The sequence below is a fragment of the Dromiciops gliroides genome, chromosome 1 (genome assembly GCF_019393635.1).
Source record: "Dromiciops gliroides isolate mDroGli1 chromosome 1, mDroGli1.pri, whole genome shotgun sequence".
Classification (NCBI taxonomy): Eukaryota; Metazoa; Chordata; class Mammalia; order Microbiotheria; family Microbiotheriidae; genus Dromiciops; species Dromiciops gliroides.
In genome coordinates, this window is record NC_057861.1 from 96,609,455 (window position 1) to 96,633,084 (window position 23,630).

Here is a 23,630-nt window from a genome sequence, read left to right on the forward strand (position 1 = left end):
GAGCTCTCTCACCATCGTCCGCTTCCTCCTTCCTCTTCCCTTCCCAGAAATGGGAGGTTCTTCAAGTTGATTGGCTAGTGTCATTCAAATTCATTGGTTCACTGGACTTGAAGGTGGTCTCGATGTAAAGTTCAAAATTCTTAACTTCTGAGAACAATCACCTTCCTAAGTACCCTTAAGTACCAGTCAGATGTGCTTACAATCCAGTAAACTGGAAGTAAACCAGTAATCCAGTCAGCAGTCAGTCACTTTATCCAATTCAATCAGTTTAAACCAGTCTCCAGGTGGGCCCCTGAGTATCTGCTAAATCTCATCTATCACATTCCATTATCTTGACATATGGGCCTCAGTTTCCACATCAGTAAAATTAGGGGGTTGGACTAGATGAGCTCCATCATCCTTCTCAGTATTGAAATTCTGTGCTTCTGTCTGTTGGGGGTGTTTTTGGTTTTTTGGAAAGAGAGAATAAGAGTGAGCTGAAGTGAATTATAAAGAAAATTCAAAAGAAACAAGCCTTGGGAGACATAAGACCACAGGTTCATGGCATGTTAGAGACCTTAGAACATAGAATGTTAGAACTGGAAGGGATGTTAAAACATAGACTGTCAGGGGGCAGCCAGGTGGCACTGTGGATAAAGTACCGGCCCTAGATTCAGGAGGACCTGAGTTCAAAACCAGCCTCAGACACTTGACACTCACTAGCTGTGTAACCCTGGGCAACCCTCATTGCCCCACCAAAAAAAAATTTAAATTAAAAAAAAAAAAAACATAGACTGTCAGAGCCAAAAGGGGTCCTAGTGATCCCCTAATGCAGTCCTCTCATTTTTACTGTCCCATCTTCCATAACACAAAACAGAACAGGACCAACCAACTGGTATGAGTTGGAGCAAGTAGATTTTATTGAGTGTGTTCAGTTGTGACTTGAGCCAGGCACAGACCTCTTGAGGGTCATAGAATCAAACATAATAGGCCCTGCTAATGCTCAGTCACTTACTGAATGTTATTAATGAGTCCCCAAGTCACGAGCAGGGGACCAAAGCATATCATCCTGCCATCACACTGTGGTAATTCAATACGATCCAATGGCTTGTGGGTGTCCTACAATATGCTGTTTCTATGCAGGGCATTCTCCTGGGAAGAGTTAACAGCTTTCTGATTAGCTAAGCCTCACTGACACTTTCAGAATTACAGAATCACAATATTACAGGGCTAGAGGGGACCTCAGAAGCCATCTAGACCAACCTGTATCTGAACAGGAAACTGAACAGGAGTCTCACCTATAGAAACTGACTGGCAAGTTGCCATCTGTCCTCAGCTTAAGCACCTCTAGTGAAAGGGGACTCACTCCTGAAGAAAGCAGCCCATTCTTTTGTTGGATGGCCACGGCTGTTCAAAAGTGCTTTCTTATGTTGGGTTCACATCTGTACTGCGAGCAGCCTACTTGGAAAGTCCCTCCTGGAAAGGGGTTCCTTTAACCTTCTGCATAAGAAAATGGATGAAAGAGATAAGATATCACACTTGGCCAAAACAAACATCCAACTTTAATTCCATTGCTTCTTCTTGTGAAAGAGGTGGGTAGAGAAAGGAAAAGACAGACAGACAGACAGATGGACAGGGACAGCCACAGAGTACACCCTTGCTTTCTTTCTGGCATTCAAGAAGGAACAGAACAGTCAGGCTTGTGGGGCATACCCAGAAGCCCTGTTACCGGGGGAGCCTGAGGCTGATGTATCCCTTGAATTCAGGAATTCTGAGATGGGTTAGGAATAAAGCTGATTGTGTGTGCACTCAAAATTCAGCACCAATGTGGGGAGCCGCTGGCAGAGGGGGGTGCTACCATGTTGCCCAAAGAGGAATGAACTGGAACAGGTCAGAAATGAAGCTGGTTGGAACTTGGTGCTCATCTGCAGGAAAGTCAGAAGGTCGGACCAATGAGGATCCACCAGGCTACAAGTCGGGATGAGATAGGTAGGGCCACTCTTACTCACAAAAATAGGGAGATGGGTGGGCAACAAAATGCCAGGTTCAGGATCTCAATTTTTCTAGCAGCTCACCTGGAGAGTTTCAGAGAGGTTTCTGCATTGACCAAAAGTTACACTATACGCTGTACTTCTCTTAGACATTTAATTGTATCCCACAGAACATGCAGCAATTAGTCCCCTGGCCCACGGTGATTTCCTTTTTCTATCCAGACATGTCTGGAAGGAAAGGAAATAGTGAGCTAAAGCAGTCTATTCGATTAAAGGAGCCAGGAGCCTTAATGAGTTCGACCCTTCCCCCTCCTCCAAGGAATTAGATGTTCCCACTGACTGGGAAAGCCTTAAAATTCTTTATTTGATCAATGCTGCCTTCCTTTGTAGGATTTCCATAGAGCAGCGTCAGCCAGATACCTTTACTTCCTATCTAAAACAATATGGGTTTGGTTTGGTTTTTTTAAAGAATCTGTTGGATCAGAGAGGGAAAAGACAGAGACACACACACACACACACACACACACACACACACACACACAGAGTTCCAGATGGGCAAAGTTTCCTCCCACTTTTTCAAAATCTCTCTTAAGCCATTTTTCTACAATTTATAACGTTAAGAAACAAAGACAAAAATCTACATAAAATTTAAAACAAGGGTACAAAGTCTAGGTCAGTTTTTATGATTTGCTTAAACAGAACAATGCTAAGTTAAAATGTTAACATGCACATCCTAAAGAATCATTCCATCTGGTTGAAGGGAGAGGAAAAAGCACTACTCCTAAGTGGATGAATCAAAGGACTTTTCTGCTCTCAATATAGTTATTACTCTAATATCATGGAATATAAGTTTCTTCCTAAGCCGATCTGGCCTGTCTTTTTTAGTTTAGTCATTTTTCAGTTGTGTCTGACTCTTTGTGACCCCATTTGGGGGTTTTCTTGGCAAAGATACTAGAGTGTTTGCCTTTCCCTTCTTCAGCTTATTTTATAGGTGAAGAAACTGAGGCAAAAAGGGTTAAGTGACTTGCCCAGGGTCACACAACTAGTGTCTAAGGCTACATTTGAACTAAAGTCTTCCTGACTCGAAGCCTGGTAACTTTATCCACTGCACCACCTAGCCGCCCCCCTCTTTCTTTAGAAACTAACAAAGCTATTTCAGTACAGGGAATCGTTTCCTTGGAGTTTGATGGACGTATTGAGATTTTCTATTCAGGTGAGATAAAGGACTTGAAACCAATGTACTTGCCTAATATTATTTCTTAATATTTTAAAAGAAATAGGAGCCCTTAATGGGTATGTTTTCTCACCAGTTTGGCTTGTTTGTAGAGTCTGTGGTTTAGGAGGAATGTGTCATGTCTGGACTGCCTTGAACACCACGATGAAAAGTTTGAATATAATTTGGTAGGCAATGGGACAGGAGTTTAGAATTTATTTGGTAGCTCTCTACGCATAGTACATTAATTAGCATGTGTCATAATTCATACATTTTAAGTATATATGGGATATTCCAAAAGTCTTATGGCAGCTTAAAACTTCACCAAGACTTTTGGCATGTCCTAGATTTTAAGTTTAAAACTGCAATAAAATTTTGGTGATACCTTGTATGTCTGTGAATAAAAGCTGCCATACTTATTGATTTCTCATACCTATGTGACTATGTGATGTAGTGGAAAGAATACTAAATAGGTAATTAAGACATTTGAGTTCTACTACCAGCTTTGCTAACGACCTATGATAGTGTACTAGTGCCCCAGGACTCATTTTTCCTCACTGTAAAATGGGGATGGGGGAAAGGGGAGGGAGGGAGGGAGGGATGAGATAAGTTCTAGCATATCTTCCAGTTCTAATAGGGTATGTTCTAACATTCTTTGTTCTAAGGTTCTTTCTAACTCTTTTTTTTTTTTTTTTTTTTGGTGAGGCAGTTGGGGTTAAGTGGCTTGCCCAGAGTCACATAGCTAGTAAGTATCAAGTGTCTGAGGCCGGATTTGAACTCAGGTCCTCCTGAATCCAGGACCAGTGCTTTATCCACTGTACCACCTAGCTATCCCCCTTCTAACGCTTAACATCCTAAGAGTCTTAACATTGTTCTAAGCTCATATCCAGAGGGAACATTGGAAGCCATGGTATGTATAGAACAAATAAATGTTCTGTCCCATTTAAGTCAGTAAAGATTTTGCTAATTGACATGGGAACTTTTTAAACCCAGTTCAACCTTTAGAAGAATTTAAACCAGCAGCTCCCCCGGCCCTTGGCATAACTGTGAGTGTGGGCAGGTTGTCTTTTCCCGAAAATCACATTCATGTCATTTTATTTTCAGTTCTGCCAATTGACTTTAAGGACTCAACAATGAGCAGAAATTTAAACATAGCTTTAAAGCATTTTATCACATAATCAAAAATGTTGTCAACTTTAATGAATAGTTTCAAGTCCTATTCTGTACTGGGGGACGTACAGAGATTAAATTAGACATGGCCCAACCCTCCAAACATGAGATACAATCTGGCATCACATATTCTCAGAGCTGGAAGGTGCTTCAGAGTCATCCAGTCCAGCCTGGACTGGATCAGAGATTCCTTCTGTGCTCTGCCAGACAAGTAGTCATTCAGTCTTTTCTTCCTTTTGGTTTGCCTTTTCCAAACTAGTCACTTGGGCTTCTTGTACTGGTTCCTTGACTGCCTGGAGACCCACTGTGGAGGACTGGGTTCTATTCCCCACTATACCACTGACTAGCTGTGCAGTCTTGTTCGAGGCTCTATACACACACACACACACACACACACACACACACACACGTATGTATGTATAAACTTTCAAGGAGTTGGGGGATATGTATGTATGTATGTATAAACTTTCAAGGAGTTAGGGGGAGATATACATATATATATATCTGTGTATATACATATATGTATATATGTGTGCATATGTATATATACATATATATATACATATATATATATATATATCTCCCCCTAACTCCTTGAGATAGAGAGAGATAGAGAGATAGAGAGATAGAGAGATAGAGAGATAGAGAGATAGAGAGATAGAGAGATAGATAGATAGATAGATAGATAGATAGATAGATAGATAGATAGATAGATAGAGACACACACCCCTACCTCCTTGACAGCACAGATTATATTTTTCCTTCTGTTTGTATCCCCAGTCCTTAGTACAGGGCCAGGGCACATATTTGGCTCTTAATATATACTAGTAGACTTCTTTTAAAATGTACTAATTGTCCCCTTAAAGGCTGAATTTCTTTCCAGGTCACAGAGTGAGCCCTGAGTTGGGAATCAGAAGACAACACAGTACACTAAACACTTATTAGGCACTTCCTATGTGCAAAATAGTGTCCTTGGTTCTAGCCCTGGTTATAACACCAACTCAAGGACTTTGCAAACATTGAAGTGTTCCTTAAACGTGAGCTGTTATTATTACTGCTACACCACAACCTGCTTGTATTTATGGAGAATCTGCAGGTCTAGTTCAGTGGGAGAGGAACAGAAAATGTCAGAAGGGGCCCAGAGCTGTAGCTGGGGGTAAGTGGTAAGAGAGATAGCAGGTAGCAATGATGCCTTCCCTTCTGTGCCTTAAGGCTGGTGCTTAATGCTCTCAGTGGCTCCTGCCTCTTGGGCCCAGCCTTGGAAAGCACATGCAGACACTAATGAGTTGAATGCTCCCCAGATCTCCATACTGTGGTCCTACAACAGCACTGTCAGAGTCAGTGCCGTGACTAATACGCTGCTGGAATCCAATAAATCAAATCCACCCGAAGACAGAGAAAGTAGCAGAAGTGCCTTCTTTTAACATCCCTGCATGAATTACCATCAAGTTCCCGGCTCATGGTGCCTTCTTTTTTTAATTGGACAAACTTAACTGAACTTTGCGGGCTCCCTGTAAATGAGGTGAGCAATGGGAGCTGACAGATGACATGGGAAGAGAACCACACTCTTTGCCCCTTAACAATAAAGTTGAGCTCTCTCATGTGGATGGAAGATCTCTCTCTCTCTCTCTCTCCCCAGATCTTGTCAGGTCAAGAGAAACCATGACATTCTGGCCAAGAAGACTTGGGTTTAAGTCAGAGCTCTTACAGACGTAGTGCTAGTTTTGTGATTCTATTCAAGTAACTTCCTCCTCTGAGACTCAGGTTCTAATAGTCAGTAAAATGGAAATATCTGTCTTTGTCATAGATATATTATTAGAAAAGTGTGAGTTAAACCTTAGAAAGCTGTGGAAAGGGAAATTACTGTTATTATTGTCTCTCCTTTACTCAGAACACTCCAGTGGCTTCCCATTGCCTTCCAAATATAGTCCCAATTCTTTAGCCTGGCATTCAAGGCCACCAACCTACTTTTTAAACTGTATTTCACATAACTCCCCTCCTGGTACTCTGAACATTCTACCTTTGTGTTTAAGGTCTTCCCAATGCTAGGAATGCCCCACCCACCCCCACCCTCTTTCATCCTGAATTTCTGCCTCTTGAAATGCCAGTGCTTAAGGCCTAATTCAAATGTCCCCTCTTCCCTAATCTCTTGAACTGGATATAATTTCTTGTTTTTAAATAAATTACATAGCATTTTATTTCTCTCTTATGACATTTTCCAACATATTTCTCTGGGTGCATAACTTAGCTTTCTTATTAAACTGTAAGCTTTTGAGCACAGGACCATGTCATTGATTCTTGAGCATATTAGCTATTCAACAACTGTTTAATGAATTGAATTTTTTTTAGTTAAATGTTATTCTTTCAATTAACAAGTGTTTATTTTCTCTCCCCTCACAATAAAAAAAAAGAAAAAAACAACCGCCTCATCACAAATAAGCCGAGCAAAACAAAATTCTCTCATTTGGTCATTGTCCAAAAATTAATGTCTCATACTATATATTAGGGTCCACTGCTTGTAGGTAACACTCTTCATCATTGACCTTCTAGAATCATGGTTGGTCATTGTGTTTATCAGAGTTCTAAAATCTTTACAAGTTAATCATTTTTACAATATTATTATTGTACAAATTATTCTCCTGGTTCTGCCCACTTCACTCTGCATCAGTTCATGCAAGTCTTCCCCATGTTTCTCTGAAACCATCACTTTCATCATTTCTTATAGCACAATTGTATTCAGTCACATTCACATAGCAATTCAGTCATTCCCCCAAATAATGCGCAATAATGGGCACCTCCAAAGGTTTGTCATGCCAGGGTGGGAGTGGGGATAAGCTCCCACTCTCTATAAAATACTCCAATAGTGTGTGTCTCAAATAGCCTCTGACAACCGAAGCCCAACTCCGGGCCTTCTCGTGGTGGAACTGTTTCCACTAACAGGAGAAGGGGTGAAGGTGAGTCACTGGCGCCTTAAAACCAGTCGCTTCGGGCAGGTGGGGATCATTAGCTTTGGCAGGCAACCCGCATAGGGGAAGGAAACCCTGATTTTATACCTCCACTGCCTTGTGGCTATACCCATATATGGGAAAGGCTTCTGGAGTTAAGCCCGAGGAAAAATCAGGAGTCGGAGTCCCTTAGGCAGTTGGATGTTGGACATCACATCCCTCTGGCAACTCCTGCGGTGGCACTGGTGCCAAACTGTATTGGCTCTGCCTCTCCTTTGGATCCACCAATGTTGCGGAGAGGGAAAACCTTCTGCATGGGCAACAGCTTGTTTTCCAATTGATCCACCCAGGCAAGCACCCTGGAAAGGGTACTCCAGCTACTACTTATGGGGTAGATACAACACGGGATGCAGCATTTATCAGTCACTCAGGAGTTACGGCTCCCATATCAGACTGCACAGTCACACTATGGCCTGTGGCTCTTCAAGGAACTGATCCATGGTTATCCACGACTGATGGAGGCCTACTGCAATGGAAACCTCTTTCATTTTCATGGGGGTTTTGCTACTATGAAAAGAACTGCTGTAAATATTTTTGTAGCTATGAATTCTTTTCCTCTTTCTTTGATCTCTTTGAGGCATAAACCTTATTCAATTTGAATTGATTAAAATTTGAGAGGTCACTATCATACTCATATTTAATTATATCTTTCTACAATAAAAATAATTATTATCATGGCTAATAAAATAGTAACATGTTAAGATGGTACCTTATAGAAAACATAGACCTTCCCTACAGCAACCCTGGGAGATAGATGATATAAGAATTATTATTACCATTTTGCAGATAAAGACATTGAGGAAATTAAGTGACTAGTAGACAGCTTCACAAATAGTTGAGTGTCAAAGTCAGAATTTCTTGCGGAAAGCATCAAAATAACTCTGAAAGGCATATTTTTGGATGCTAAACAAGGAAGCAAAAAACCTTGTTTTTTCATTGCTGACCTGCCCTTTACTATCTGTGTGACTTATCCCTGTGGGTTTTCTCTCTCTAGTCTATAAAATGGGGCTTTTACCTGACCTGCATTTCCTCCAGATCTCTGAGACTCAGATAAGTAACTCGATATGAAAGTACTTTGAAAAAAATTGCTATGTGAATGTGACTGAATACTGGAAACTGGGGGGAAGGTCAGCGTGAGGAATTTCTGTTTTATTTGTTTGTTTTCCTGAGATGGCTGTAGGTTTGTCTGATCTGCATTTTATCAGGGGCAGCAGGTGAAACCCCTGTCAGTCCTCTGAACTGGCTCTGTTTTCAAAGGAGCTAAAAAAAAGGCCATCTAAACATGTTTTTCTGGAAGGAAACAAAGGAAAGAGGGAAGGAAAGAAGGAAGGAAGGAAAGAGAGGGAGGGGGAGAGAGAGAGAGAGAGAGAGAGAGAGAGAGAGAGAGAGAGAGAGAGAGAGAAAGAAAGAAAGAAAGAAAGAAAGAAAGAAAGAAAGAAAGAAAATATAAGTTCATCCAAAATGTGGTTGTGCTACAAAGCATGCTGGGAGGAGGGGGGCTATCCTCTCCCACATGGAGTATGTGTGACTGATAGGGTACAGCTAAACATTGACCAAAATTATGAATCAGAGATTTGAGGTACACCTAACATCCCTCTTATCCTGAGCACTCTGAAATTCATAGTGGCATCTTTATTCCTGTGTTTGGTCCTGGGAAGACCCAAGGCTAAAATATACAAATGGTTGGGATAGCTAGGTGGCGCAGTGGATAAAGCACTGACCCTGGATTCAGGAGTACCTGAGTTCAAATCCGGCCTCAGACACTTAATACTTACTAGCTGTGTGACCCTGGGCAAGTCACTTAACCCCAATTGCCTAAAAAAAAAAAAAACAAAAATATACAAATGGTTCTTGCCCTTTGTTGTCAAAGAGGACCAAAATGACCTTACTATGTTGGGGTCAAGGTACAATGTGGCTGACTGGTTGATCAGACCAATATGGGTCCAAGGTCTCTACCAGTGGTCAGGCACAAATAGTACAGAGATAAACATTGACTGGAAGAAAGGACCACTTCTGGAATGGGTTGGATTCCTCTTAGCGTCACTGCCTGCATTACCATGGCCAGATTCTTTACCCTTAGCTTTATTCTTCAGCTTCCTCATCTATGAAATGTGGCAGCTACCTGGAGCAGTGCATAGAGCACTGGCCCTGAAATCAGGAGAACCTGAGTTCAATTCTCATCTTAGATACTCACTAGCTGTATGACCCTGGGCAAGTCATTTAACCCCAATTGCATTAAACGTCCAGGGCCATCTTTAGTTGTCCTGATACATATCTTGCCACTAGACCCAGATGGCTCTGGAGGAGAGAGTGAGGTTGGTGACTTTACACAGCCCTCCCTTACTTAAATCCATCCAATTCACTGCAAGTTGAGTGGGGCTAACTGCAAGACATCACCCTGATGTCACAGTCTTCTTTGAGTACAAAGGACAAACAACAACATCCATAAAATGAAGTTTGACCAGGGTTTTCTTCCAGCTTTAAATGTTCTGATCCTTTGTAGGAGAGGGTACCTATTAATAATTGGCATGCTGGTAGCTAGGTGGCACAGTGGATAGAGCACTGGCCCTGGATTCAGGAGGACCTGAGTTCAAATCCAGCCTCAGACACTTGACACTTACTAGCTGTGTGACCCTGGGCAAGTCATTTAACCCTCATTGCCCCACCAAAAAAAAAAATTGGCATGCATTAGAAATCATAAGATCATAGAATAACAGACAGAAGGATGCTTAGATAAGAATTCTATTCTCTACATTTTACATGTGGGAAAACCGAGGCAAAGTGAGGAATAATTTTGCCCAGGGTCATATGGCTAGTAAGCATAAAGGGGTCCTGAGACCAGAACATTTGGAAAACTCTGTGTTAGAATCTGCTTTGGCTAATTCCTCCCCCTCTCCATCTCCCCAGGTCCTAGTCCCCGTTTTCCTATTCTTCCTTCCTTTCTTTTGTATTTGTCCCTGGGCCTCAGGAAATGAAATGTGGAAACCTGGGCTCACGCCATCCACTGTGTCTCTCATTCAGATGCAGCCATCAGGAAATTAAAGGGGGAAAAGATTCCCCTCCTCAGCACTCTGGACCCTGGGGAGGTTTATAAATATGCCCTTCATTACAGGGTTCAGACAATTGCAGGAGGCGGCTGTAAAGGAATGCCACTTGGCATTATTGCTGGTTTGGGCATTTTAGGGACAGCCATTTTCCCACTGACCAGAAGATCCTAAGCCAACAAGTAAATGTTCCCTTCTCAGCTAAGAAGGGGAATGAATGTCACTGTGGACTGGTTTGGGACCTAGCCTTTAGCAACTTTCTGGATAAGTCTGGGCGCCATCTGGCGGACAGTTTTTCCTTGACCCAAGTAAAATCATGGCATGCTGGAGGTGGAAGGGGGTCATTAGAGGTCATCTAGTGCCTAGCTTCTTAAACCGTGGGTTGTGTAACTGAATGTGTAACAGTAAAAGTTATATATATCTATTTTATATACCTAAATAACCAAAAGAGGCTGCGAGTGGGAAAAGTTTAAGAAGCCCTGATCTTGTCCAATGTTAGCAGCAGCTAGGTGGTGCAGTGGATAGAGCGTTGGGTCTGGATTCATGGAGACCTGAGTTCAAAACTGCCCTCAGACAACGAACTAGATGTGTGACTCTGGGCAAGTCACTTAACCCTGTTTGCCTCAGTTCCTCATTTGTAAAAGGAACTGGAGGAAGAACTAAAAAAATCATCCTGTATTTTTGCCAAGAAAACATACTTAGTATGTATTTTGCATATACTTATATATATATATATATATATATATATATATATATATATATATGCGCCCTCTCCTCCATTATTACACTATAAACTACTCAAAGGTAGAGATCGTTTCACTTTTGTCATTTTTATCCCCAGCATTTATATGTAGCAGAATGCCTACCACCTAGGAAGTGCTTAATAAATGCTATTTGATTGAAATAACTCTCAGTTAATAGACAGCTTCTAAAGTTTGTAGTCTGGTTCCATTATCCATTATCTTTTCTGACACCCTGTCAGGTAGGCCAAGATTTGAACTCTGGTCTCTTAACTCCAATCCAGTGTTCTATCTACACTATTACAGATAGCTTTTAGTCTCCCGTTGAATGTCAGGACCGGATAAGTGTAGCAGAACAGTAGTATTGCAAGGCCATAGACATTACATTAATATTTGCCTGCCTTGCCTGGATCACATTTTTATTGATAATAATTTCATACTCTTATGTAGCCACTAACTTGCTGTGGGACTTTAAGCAAATCACTTAACCTCTCTAAACAGTTGTTGCTGTTTTTATCTGTAACATAAAAGAGGGAACCCTGGGAAATCTAGAATGTCTTTTTCTGCTTGCCCATCTTGTGATTCTATTTGGCACTTTGTTTACAAAGCACTTTCATTTACATGTCATATCATTTGCTAAACAATCTTTTGGGGACAGGGAGAACAGGTATTGCTACCTCTTTTTTATAGATGTGGTAACTTCCGCTCAAAGAATTTAATGTGATTTGTTCAAGGTCGCACACTTTTTGATTATTGAAAGCCCTGTGACATGGACTAAGGGGAACCAAAGATGAATAATACACTCCTTGTGGTATAGTGTAATAGGAGGCTGAGAGACAAATAACTATAGTACATTTAAGGGTTTTTTTGTATTTTATATAAATTACTAATGCAAAGCAAAATATGCTATGGGAAAAGTAGGAACCAAACATAAAAATATAATGGAGGGAAAGATCATTCAAGACAGAAGGGGATGACGGAGGGCTTTAGAGAGTAGGTTGCATTAGAATTGGGTCTCAAGGAATGAATGAGATTTCTATGAGTGGAAAGGATGAATTTGAGGGATGAAGGGGTTTCCAGGTAGAACTAGACACCTCAGTTCAGTGGGGCTAACTCAGTTATGAGCTTCACTGGTGTTCAGAACAAGGTGTGTGACCATCGGGCTTCTTTCTGCCCAAATCAATATAGTTACTTACAGTTCTAGGTGCCACAGTTTAGAAAGGACATTGACAAACTGAAAGACATTGAGAGTAAGATAAGCAGGATGGTAAGAGGTCTTGAAATCAAGCACCACGAAAACAAATTTTAAAAACTAGGGATACTTAGCACACAGAAGGAAAGATTTGGTGAGGGAGATGGGGGAGATACAAGATAGTTCTCTTCAGATATTTGAAGGAGTATCTCGTGGAAGTTGGATTAGTTTTCTGGTTTTGTTTTTTTTTTCATTTCTTGGCTACAGAGAGCAAGGGTAGAACAATAGATAGAAGTTATAAGGCCCCAGTCTTTCACTTGATATAAAAAATAGCTGACCTGACAAATAAGACTATGACTTAATAGAGATTATGGAGTTCCCCTTTAGTATGGGTCATCAGACAGAGGGTAGATGACTGCTTTGTCAGGAGAGCTTTTGTGGCGATTACAGTACTGAGGGTAAACTGGAATAGATGACCCCTAGTCAATGAAGTGCTGAAAAATGTTTAACAATCAGCTGGAGGGGGAGGGGGGAGGGATATACATAAAGCACACTTTTAAATGTAATCTACAGTAACATTTTCTTCATTACTTTATAAAGTCTAGATAATTAAAAGAATAATAAATCAATCTTGGCTGTAGTGTTTGTAGATTTCCAAGTATAAATTTTCACATTGAAAATTTAACAGTTAGCTTGGAGCTGGTAGGAGTTGGCTCCAACACAAGCCTTTTTCCAACTATAAGATTCCATATGATTCTAAGTCCTCATTAACCTTTATCTTTTTCTCTTTTATATACAGTGGGGAAAGTGCCAAGCTTGGAGTCATGAGATCTGACTTTGAATCCTGTCTTTATTTGCTACTGTGTGGTCTTAAAGTAAGTCACTTTAAATCTTTGGGACTCAGTTTCTTCCCCTTGTAAATGAGGGGGCTGGATAGATGACTTCTGAGACTTTTTCTAGATTGAGGATCCTAAGTGCCCCTTTTATATCTTTTGGTTCTCGAGGACTGACACTTACCTTCATATACATTCCCCAGATCTGTTTCTCTCTTGTTCAACTTATTGAGTTACTCAAGACAAACTTGACCTCTTCTTATCACTTTCCTTAATGAGGTACCTGGCAGTGCCTGAGGCAAGACTCATCCATTACCTTTATTAAGAGGCTTATTTTGAAGGATGTCATAGCAAGAGCCAAGTAGGAGCCACCCTACCATTGTCGGGTCACATTTCTGGATGGCTGAACGTAATTTTTCATAGAGAACAAGCCAAGGGACACTGTAACCCCTCAATCCCTGCTTCAGTAATATCATTGTAATTGTTGTTTAAGATAACCAATCCTGGTGATTATTAGGTGGGATATTCACAATAAGTGAGTTTCTGGTATTCAAAACCCCTCTGTAATCTACTCCCTTCCCTTTACCTATCCAATTTCAGCTAGCACAAAGAAATTAAGAAGAGTTTGTTTGGAAAGCTAGGTGGCACAGTGGATAGAGCACTGGCCCTGGATTCAGGAGGACCCGAGTTCAAATGTGGCCTCAGACACTTGACACTTACTAGCTGTGTGACTCTGGGCGAGTCACTTAACCCCAATTGCCTCACCAAAAAAAATTATTAAAAAAAAAAAAAGAAGAAGAGTTTGTTTCAGTAGAAAGGATTTGGGAATCTGGACTCCTAAATTCCAAGTCAAGTCCCGTTAATAACTTCTTGTTCTTTGTTTGTTTTGGCAAATCACCTCCTATCTAAGGACTTCCTTTTCCCCACCCACAAAATGAAGAAGTTGTATTAAATGATTTTTATGGCCTGTAAGATAGCAAAAAGAACATGCATTTGAAGTCAGAAAACAAAGTTCTCCCTAGCAGGGACCTTGGGCTTGGCAAATGGTTTGACATCAGAAATGGAATTTTGTCAGTGGAAATGATATATTTTTAAAAATTGCTATCTACTTGTACTGCTTCACTTAAAGACCCCCTGGACCTTGCCATCTCTCGACTCTGGCATTTCCTCTGGCTTGTCCTCATGTCTGGAACACTTTCTCTTCATCTCCACTTCCTGGCTGCTTTGGCTTCCTTCAAGTACCATTTAAAATCTCATCTTTCCCAATTTTAGTGCTTTCCCTTCCTTTATTATTTCCTATTTTTCTGGTCTGTGTTTGTTTGTATATAGTTGTTTGGCTGTTGTCTCCCCCTATTCGATTCTGAGGTTTTCAGGGGCAGGGGACTGTCTTTTGCCTCTCTTTATATCCCTAGCACTTAGCATACATAGCTCCTGGCATTAACAGGTATTGAGTCAATGTTTTTTGATAGATTGACTTTACATCTGCCTTGCAGATGAAAACTCCTGTATACTTTTGGGAGTATAAAAACTAAGTTTTTTGAGTGAATCCTTTATGTGTTAACTCCTCCTTTTAGAATGTGAGGTCCTTGAGAGTTGAGATGGGCTTTTCTATGGGTGTCCCTAATACTCGGCATGTAGTAAGTACTCAATAGAAGCTTTTTTATTATTCATTCATTTATTTATTCACTCTCTACCTTCCAAATGGTCTCAACATACCTACTTTTCTTCATAATAAACAAATCCAAAGGAACAAATTTTCTCTTGGGTTAAATAGCCCTTATGTTCACAAGGTTCTTTTCCAACATTCAAGACTCCTAAGCTTTATCTTTACATAAATCAAGCAACTTGGTACAATTACCCTTACTATTCCTATGCCATCTGTTCCTACCTCTCCCTGCCTCTCCTGTCAGAATATCCTCATGTACTGCTAGAGTCTTCCATACTCTAAACATTACCCATCAATGGCTCCCCATTGTCTACCCCCATCAAGTCATAGATGCTGAAGACAGAGATAAAGGGTAGGGAGTCATAAAACTTTGGAGCCTTGGAATGAAAGTATATCAACCCCTTCATTTTGGAGGGGCAGAGTAAAGGAAATGGAACCAAGAAAAAGAATATAAGTAAGCAAAAAGAATCATGCCGTGAAGCATAACACTGTGTATTTAATCACCAGTCTTGGCCCAAGTGAAAAGAGGAGCCCACTTGGTTGGAGAGGTGGGAAAATAAAGGCACAAAAATGCTATGTACTCTTTCAGATATGGTTGATGTATGTATTGGTTTGTTTAATTTTTTTTAATAAAAAAAAGAATGCTTAAAGGAGGCTGAGGTTGTGTTGGACATGGAGAGGGATCTATCTAGAAATGACTATGGTATAAAAAGAAATAGCATCAGTAGAATTTTTTAAATGATAAAAATAAAACTTCAGAGTAGGAGAAAGCTTTTATGAACTCTTACAGAATAAAGAAAGAGGAACCAGGGGAGAAATGTACTTGATTACTAAAGTACATGAAAACAGCACTGAAACTTAGCTGACTTGAGTTAAATGCAATGAGCAGTGTTCGCTCCAGAGAAAAATTAGGAAGCATACTCCTTCTTCTTGGTAGAGGGGTGGGGGACCATAGCTGTAGAATGTCCATGGGCTGTCATATGTGCTCTTATTTGGTTGATTCTACCTAAACTGTTTTCCTTTGTGACAAGAGATCCTTTGATGTTTGAGTGGGGAGGGGCTTTACAGGACAAGAAGCATTTAAAAATAAACAAAAATACTAGAAGAGTCATGGTATTATTTATTTTATCTGGTGCAAGAAAATTGTGGCAACATCACACTTTAGAATCATAGTTGTTTTAAAGAACTTGCAAAATAATTGGAAGGATAAAATGTATAGAAACAGAAATGTAATGTGAAGAAGATGATAGCTATATAGAAGTACAGAGAGGGATGATGAAGAGAGGAATATAAGAAGGAAGGAAGGAAGAAAAAAGAAGGAAGGAGGAAAGGAGGGAGGAAAAGAAAGAAGGCTATAGTCCCAGTTCCTTTGTCCTCTGGAATATCATACTTCATGTCCTCTGGTCCTTTAATGTAGATGCTGCTAGATCTTGTTTTATCCTTATTAGAGCTACACAGTATTTGAATTTCTTTTTTCTAGCTGCTTACAATATTTTCTCCTTGACCTGGAAGCTCTGGAATTTGGCTATAATATTCCTGGAGGTTTTCCTTTTTGGATGTCTTTCAGGAGGTGTTTGGTAGATTCTTTCAATTTCTGTTTTGCCTTTAGCTTCTATAATATCAGAGCAATTTTCCCTGACAATCTCATGGAAGATGCTGTCTAAACTCTTATTTTGGTAATGGTTTTCAGGTAGTCCAATGATTTTCAAATTATCTCTCCTGGATCTATTTTTCAAGTCAATTGTTTTTCCAAGGAGATATTTCATATTGCCCTCTATTTTTTTAATTCATTTAGATTTGCTTTACTATGTCTTGGCTTCTCATAAAGTCACTAGCTTCCATTTGTTCAATCCTAGTTCTTAGGCAATATTCATCACACAGTTTTTTATCTCCTTTTCCATTTGGCTTTTCAAATTGTTGACTTTTTTCTCATAGCTCTCCTGCATTGCTCTTATTTCTCTTTCCATTCTTTCCTTTACCTCTCTAAATCTTCCTTCTATCTATCCTACTTTCTCTTCAAATTCCCTTTTGAGTGCTTCCATGGCTTGAGACCAATTCATATTTTTCTTGGAAGCTTTGGATGTAGGGGCCCTGAGGTTGTTATCCTCTTCTGAGGGTGCACCTTGATCTTCCTTGTCACTAAAGAAACTTTCTATTGTTTTCAATTTTCTTTGCTTGCTCATCTTGCCATTTTTTACTTGACTGTGGGGCCCTACTTCCAAACTACACTGTCCCAAGCTTCAGAGGGTCCCAGGTGTTTTGGTTTGAGGAAGGGCAGGTTTTTCTTTCGCCTGGCCTGTTCTCTGGTCCAAAGGTAACCTCAAGCCAATTTGCTAGTTAACCAGCCAGAGGAGTGCTAATGTGGTTCTTAGCTTCGATTAGTCTGTGCCCCTCCCCCACCTGGGTCTCCCTCACTCAGGCTTTCTTCCTGGTTCCCTGCTAGGGTTCAAGAGCTGAATTTCTCCTTAGGTCCCATAGACACCCCTGCAATTTCCCCCCTGGTTAGCCATTCATCCTTCTCACTCTACAGTAAGCTTAGTTGCAAAAGACACCAGTGCTGCAGCTGATTCAGAGGCTTGGGGGTAAGTTCTTCTTGTGCTGCTTGTCTGGGTTCTGTGTCAGCATGATCGTGGGGTTAGACTCTGCTTATAGCCCAGTACAGCCCCCTTTAATCTGGAAAATAATCTCAGGCATCTTTTTGTGTGTTTTGCTGCTCCCGGCCTTGTTTTATTGCTGTTTCGGGGGTAATTGAGTCAGGAGCTCTGTGTGTTTAATGTCTTTCCTCCTCCATCTTGGCTCTGCCTACACAGTGGAAAGGAAAAAAGGAAGGAAGGAGGGAGGAAAGGAAAGAAGGAAGAAAGGGAGGAAGAAAGAAGTGAGGAAAGAAGAGGAAGGGAAGGAGGAAAGGAAGGAAGGAAGGGAGGAAGGAAGGAAGGAAGGAAGGAAGGAAGGAAGGAAGGAAGGAAGGAAGGAAGGAAGGAAGGAAGGAAGGAAGGAAGGAAGAGAAAGAAGAGGAAGGAGGAGAGGAAAGAAAGGAGGTAGGAAGTAATGAAGGGAAGGAAGGAGAAAGGAAGGAAAGGAGATAGGAAGAAAGAAGTGAGGAAAGAAAGAGAAAGAAGCGGAAGGGTAGGAGGAAAGAAAGTAGGTAGGAAGGAAGGAGTAAAGAAAGAAAAAGGAAGGAAGGAAGGGGGAGAGAGGGAGGAGGGAGGGAGGAAGAGAAGAAAGGTGAATTATTAAGTGCCTACTATGAACCAGGTACAGTGCAAAGTGCTTTACAAATATCTCATTTGTTCTTCTCAACAATGCTGGAAGATAGGTGTTATTATTATGCCCATTTTCCTATTGTGTAATCTTTGGTTTCATAAAGTTTATAAACAACTGCCTCTAAACAGGTGGTGCCAAACTGAGCCTAGTAGGTGCCTTAGGCAAGATTTTAATTTAGGCCAGCCTGCTGTCCAGACCCAGAGCTCACCTGCTCTGCTGCCTCACAGTTGTAGAATAAATCTTGGAAAGTCAGAATGTCTGAGTTCAAATTCTCCTGCCTCTGCTACTTCAGTTTAATTCAACAAATATTTATTAAACCTATGTTATGCACCAGACACTCTTTTAAGTACTGGTAATGTAAAAACTCAAATGAAAAGTTCTGTGCTTGGATAAGTCATTTACCTTATCTATGCCTGTTTCCTTAACTGTAAGATAGAAATTATATTTACACTAGCTACCCAGATTTAAGTGTGGCAACTGAACTTTGCAAACCTTAAAGTCTATAGAAATGTGAATTATTATTATGACCCATTATTGTCTTGCTTAATTAAAGCTTTGGTCTTAGACTTTGTAAACAACTGCCACTGAGCAGATGACACCAGTTAAAATGACTCTAGACTTTTTCTACTTAATTCTTCCTTTAAAAAAGACTGCCCTTCATATCAAGGACTCACTTCCTGGCTTCATGGATTTTTTGTTTGTTTTTTTTAAACTCTGTTCCTGCTCTCTGGAATGGCTTCCCACTCTCCATCCCTCATACCCTACCTATAGGCATCATGTATCTGTCTTTCAAGGCCCCATTCAAATGCCCCACCCTCCCCTGCTCCATGAAGCCTTTCTTGATTCCCCTGCTGAAAGTGATCTCTTTCTCTTTTGATTGCTTCATTACTTTGGATTCCTCTTGCACATGCATCATGTTCTAATTTATTTTGGTTTTGTTTTTACATCTGCTCCTCTTCCCTACTGGATTAGATGCCCATCGAGGGCAAGTGCAACACCTTATTAATCTTTGTATCTCTCCCTGGCACCTCGTAAAAGTGTCCTGCACGTAGTAGGGGTCTGGTACATTTTTATAGAATGTTGAAGAAACCAGTGCCTGGAAACTCAAATAACCTTGATACACTGTGGGCAGGATTTTAAAACTTGTTTGTAGATTTCTGAAAAACCCTTGAGAGAAGTATGTCCTGCCCCAAATCCTGGAATCTATCAAAAGGATTTAATTCAGTTGATAAATAATAAAACCGTAGCTTTGGGGGGAAAATTATTGTTTTCACTTCTTTGCCCTCTATCTTCTGAAGCTACGAACACTTCTATTTACCACTTAAAATTCTGTTTGTAAAGGTCACTTATTGTTTACCTGAATCATACAGTTTTTAGTCACTTATAAATGACTCTCATCCTTCTCCCTCTTTCTTACATAAGCAGCCATGATTTCCCTTGGCATTCCTAGTCTGCCTGCAGCTTACATTTGCTATCTAGGACTACAAAAGGAAACCCTGAAGCAGGGGAACCATTGGGTCAGATCCTATTATTCCATGCTTGTATAGGGTTGGCCTGGGACAAAAATTGTAAATTTAGGGACTCTTGTCTTCAAGCTTGCCCTCGGGAGAGTGGAAGGATGAAAGACCAGGACTAGGTCGGGCCTGGCTTCTTGGGAGCAGAGATGGAGATCTGGATGGAGCCTTACAGGCTCTCCAGTTCAACTCTGCCATTTTACAAATGAGGAAACTGAGTCCCAGAGAGAAGTTGTCCAAGGTCACATAGCGAGTTAAGTGGCAGAACCAGAACACAAAACCCCAGGGCTAGACTTGTTCTATTACCCTGTACTGCTATTATCTTACTGGAAGAACCCTCTACAATTCTTCCTCCCCACTCCTCACCCCTGTCCCCAACAGGAAACCATTATCTAACCTTCTGGGAAACAAATGTTGATAATGTCTCCCATTTCCCATCATACACACCCTTCTGTGTCCATTCTCTTACATATCTTCCTCTGATAAACTGGCTCTTTAGTTCAATAAACAACAAAAAAAGCAAAAATTCCAGAGACAATAATGGATAATAATAATAATAACAACAATAATGGCTTAGTTAGTTACCCTTTCCAGAGAAGACTATTGCTATTTTCTTGCTAGGAGAATCTTCTGCAATTCCCTCTTTGCCTCCAATGTACACACATTACCTAACCTTCTAGAAAACAAATGTTGTTATCTCCCACTCCCAACATACACACACCCTCTCATACCCATTGTTTTACATGTCTTTCCCTGATAAACTGAGTCTCTAATACAGTAAACCAAAGAAAGCAGAAATTTAAGAGGTATCAATAATAATAATAATTATTAATAATAATAAACATAATGAGCTACCCTTCTCAGAGAACACTTGAATTTAGTAGGGCTCTTCTGATGCTTGAATGCACTGTACTAAGCATTTTGATCATTTAAGGAAAGATTTTGTGTTGGAAGAGGTGGTACTTTAGTAATCCCTTAAAACATATATATGTGGGGCTTCTTAGCCTTACCTGAGGAAATCTAGCCCCAGATGTGCCAATGGACACAATATATTATTGGCCTTCGGTATCCTCCATAGAAATGAAGTATAGGGCAGATCCTTCCAGGGAATGAAATCTCAAATCCTCCCTGAGTTCAGCCCTAATTACATCCAGCATGCCTTTTTCCTATGCTGTATTTGATGTGAGATGAAATAGATGGACGATAAAATATTTATTGGCCTTGAATTTGACTGGCGCCTTCACATTAAGCTGTAAGAAACAACGAGCAGTCTGGATCCTACACTGAGAAGGCCATTGATGGGGCCTTAATGAGACAATCTTCAGGATCGAAAAGGCAAAAGTAAGAGCTTTGCCTTCTTCGCCATTCTCTCCTTCTCCCAAGCCTGCCAGCCAGGAGCCCTTAAGGAAATTAACCCCTAATGAATTGAATAACTGATCTTGAGCCCTTAGGTGTTTTCTATAAGTTTAGCTCTTTCTGTGATGCATTGACAAGAGTTTGTAAATTTCAGACTTCTCCTAGCCACACAGTCACACCAATGGCAGCATCATAGAGAAATAAGTGTTGGAGATGGAAAGAACCCTAGAGATCTTATAAGAGATTGAATCGGAAGGAAGCTTAGAAGTCATCTGTTCCAATTTCTTCATTTTATAGATGAGGAACAGAGAGTTAGATAGGTCAAGGGTCATTCCTAAAGTCACACAGGTAGGATTCAAACCCAATTCCTCTGACTCTGGGACCAGAACTCTTTGTCCTGCACCCATTTTTTTTGGGGGGGTGAGGCAATTGGGGTTAAGTGACTTGCCCAGGGTCACACAACTAGTAAGTATCAAGTGTCTGAGACCAGATTTGAACTCAGGTCCTTCTGAATCCAGGGCCGGTGCTCTATCCACTGTGCAACCTACCTGCCCCCTGCACCCATTTTTCAAATAAAGGAAATGAATTGCCTGGGGTCACTTTGCAACTTAGTAGCAGGGGCTTGAATTTTGGCCTCCAGCCTCCATGCTAATATGCTTTCCATGAAATTGAAATGTTCAGTTGAACTTGGAGCAAAAGTGGTCCAAAATTCACTTTGACCCAAACCATATCCATCTCATTCTGGGTCATGCTTGCTATGGAGAAAGAAGCAGGCTAAGTTCAGTGATAGGATCTGATCTGAGACTTGCAGCCACTTCTTTAGTCTAATTTGGCCATGCTATGGTGCAAAAATATCTCCTCTCCCTCTTTGATAGAGAACCTGAAGTGACCATCTTTAGAGTCATTCATTTGTTGTGTCATTATGTCTCCAGAAAGTGCTTAGGCTAGTAAAGGTGCTTAGGCTGGAAAGAGAAGGCAAGTAAGGAAGGGGGAACATTGTTAGTAAAGAGGTCTGCCTAATGTTTTGTCAAATCCTATTTCTTTAGGGCTTGGCCCTCCCCAAAGAGCCTAAAACCAGCTGTCACCATTCATTCTACTCTACCCAGTGATATCTCAGGGGCAGGGGCAAGGTCAGACAGACCTCAGAGCATGAAATGAACCCTTGAAACCTACCTCCCTGCTGAGGCTGTGCTAGATGTCACCCTGTGTAATTTGCTACCTCTGGAAAGTTTAGCATCTCTCAGTTATCCAACTGCTGCTCAGGGCTCTCATATTTCCAACGTTTTCTTGTGACTAATGGGTAGAATCATAGCTTTCAAAAGAGTAATTTCCTGGTGTAGTGAAAAAGCCCTCTGAATTTGGGGTTAAAACACCAAGGTTCAGTTCCCAGTGATGCTTCTTACTAGTGATGACCCTGGTCAAGTTGATTGAATTTACCTGAGCCTCGGTTTCTTCAGCTGTACATAGGGATAACAGTCTAGCTTTTCTTACAGGCCTAATGTATATGTCTAATAAGACTATGTTTATAAGGCATCTTAAAAAACCCTGGGGCCTATATACAAAGCAGAGAGGAAACCAAGCCTTCCTCCCTACATGTTAAATTGAATTAAAAAACTCTCCAAAGAAGAATAGGAGCATCACCTCCAGCTCACTCTCTCAAGTGCCTGCTCCAAAGACAAAGTAAACTAGATTCCACTTCATGCCATCTGACTGCTCAATAACATTGCGTGTCTTTCCATGGCACCAAGGGATATTTTTTAAAAGATGAATTACTTCTGCCCCTGTTCTCTAAGAGCTAAAAATATAGTAGGATGAGGGAAATTCAAGAATTTGTTGACCTCCACAAGCTATCACCACCTCACGGTCTATCCAACTCCTCAACACAATGTGTTGCATAAAGTAAGCACTTAATAAGTGTTGGTTGAACTGAATACTACCCATTGCTGTACCCTACCATACTGATGGTAGGAAAACATTTGTTGGCATCTCTTCCCTAAATTGTGGAGAGAAATTCAATTCCACAAATTAATTCAGTAATCAGGCTCTACTCAATGATGGAGAAGCAAACATGAAAAAATCACAATCCCTGCTTTCAAGTAGTTTATAGTCTACTGTGTATGTGTATGGAGGGGGAGGCTTTATAATGTGTAGAAAAATAAGAAAAGTACAAAGGAGAGAGTGATAGAGGTAAAGGAGAACTCAAGGTTGAATTTTCAAGGGAATCTGAGGAGGAAGAGATTATTTTGGGAGAGGGGTAAAGAATGGAAGGACCCAAGAAAGACTATAATTAAACTCATTTGAAACAACTGCTGTTGTTTGTCCTTTCTCCGTGAGGACTGTGACAACGGGAGGTGATATCATGACTTTCAGTGAATTGGATTTAAGTGAAGGAGGGCTGTGCAAAGTCACCAACCTCACTTTCTCCTCCAGATCCATCTGAGTCCAGTGGCAAGATAGACATCAAGACCACTAGAGATGGCCCCAGATGTTTGAGGCAATTAGGATTGTGACTTGCCCAGGGTCTCACAGCTAATAAGTGTCTGAAGTGATATTTGAATTCAGGTCCTCCCAACTTTAGGGCCAGTGCTCTATCTACTGTGCCACCTAGCTACTTCAGGTAACTGCTATTGCCTTTAAAAAGTCCCCTTGAAAGTTGGCTATTG

General features: G+C 40.8%; 1 protein-coding gene across 2 annotated transcripts in view; it reads left to right on the forward strand.

Moving 5' to 3' along the window:
- ST3GAL1 (ST3 beta-galactoside alpha-2,3-sialyltransferase 1) overlaps positions 1-23,630 on the forward strand; it is a 130,702-nt gene that overhangs the window by 41,643 nt on the left and 65,429 nt on the right. Inside the window, exon 2 of one of the 2 annotated variants that reach the window (XM_044005283.1) lies at positions 13,134-13,209. The exons of the other annotated variant lie outside the window; for it this stretch is intronic. The gene's annotated coding sequence lies outside the window, so the exon portion shown is untranslated. The remainder of the gene's footprint in view (positions 1-13,133; positions 13,210-23,630) is intronic. 2 annotated transcript variants of the gene reach the window in all.